Source organism: Phoenix dactylifera, chromosome 4 (assembly GCF_051530095.1).
Source record: "Phoenix dactylifera cultivar Ajwa chromosome 4, Ajwa_hap1_PhDact_Kaust_v1.1, whole genome shotgun sequence".
Classification (NCBI taxonomy): domain Eukaryota; kingdom Viridiplantae; phylum Streptophyta; class Magnoliopsida; order Arecales; family Arecaceae; genus Phoenix; species Phoenix dactylifera.
In genome coordinates this window covers 25008508-25009491 of record NC_143193.1, presented here as the reverse complement: position 1 = coordinate 25009491, position 984 = coordinate 25008508, and the positions used below count along the sequence as shown (strand labels likewise).

At 40.1% G+C, this 984-nt stretch overlaps 1 pseudogene; it reads right to left on the bottom strand.

The window, feature by feature from the left end:
- Nucleotides 1-287: 287 nt before the first annotated feature.
- LOC149753749 (small nucleolar RNA R71) lies at nucleotides 288-385 on the bottom strand (annotated as a pseudogene).
- Nucleotides 386-984: the final 599 nt, after the last annotated feature.

Here is a 984-nt window from a genome sequence, read left to right as displayed (position 1 = left end):
ACATTGAAATCAAACCAGGAGTAATTCAATTGCTGCCAAAGTATCATGGAATGGAATCCGAGAACCCTTATCTTCATCTTAAGGATTTTGAGAAAATTAGTATCACGTTTAGAGTGCCAAATGTATCGGAAGATGTCCTTAAATTAACCTTGTTTCCTTTTTCCTTGAAGGATAAAGCCAAAACATGGCTGAACTCCTTGAGACCAAGATCGTTAGGAACATGGCATGATATGCAAAGAGAATTCTTGAAAAAATTCTTTTCCGCACAAAGGACTAACTTTTTGAAAAGGCACATTAGTAATTTCCAACAAAAAGACCATGAAACATTTTATGAATGCTGGGAGAGATTTAAAGATTTGCTTCTCTCTTGTCCTCATCATGGGTTTGAAACATGGAGAACCATTAGTTTCTTTTACGAGGGATTGTCTCCACAATTAAAACAATTTATAGAGACTATGTGCAATGGTCTATTTCTGGAAAAGCAACCCGATGAGGCATGGGACTATTTAGACTCTCTCGCAGAGACTGAACAATTATGGGATACAGGGGATAGAGTGAATAAACCTTTGCCTAAGCCTACTAGCATTCCACACGGGGGCCTTTACAACCTTAATACTCAGGATGATATTCAAGCTAAAATGGCAGCCCTTACTAGGAAGGTAGAGGAAATTGAACTTAGAAGGATTGAACCCGTCAAGACCGTAGAACATAACAGCGAGTGTTGTAGATTTGCGAGATGCCTGGCCATCTCATCACTGATTGCCCCACAATACCCGCATTCAAGGAAGTCTTGCACGATCAGGCCAATGTTATGAATACCTATCAAAAATCTTTTAATAATCCTTTTTCGGGTACTTACAACCCTGGATGGAAGAACCATCCAAATTTCAGGTGGAGGAATGACCAACCTCAACAAGTATATAACCCAACTCCTCCACCTCCGCAACCTCATTATGCACACCCACCCCCTCAAAAATCCAGTCT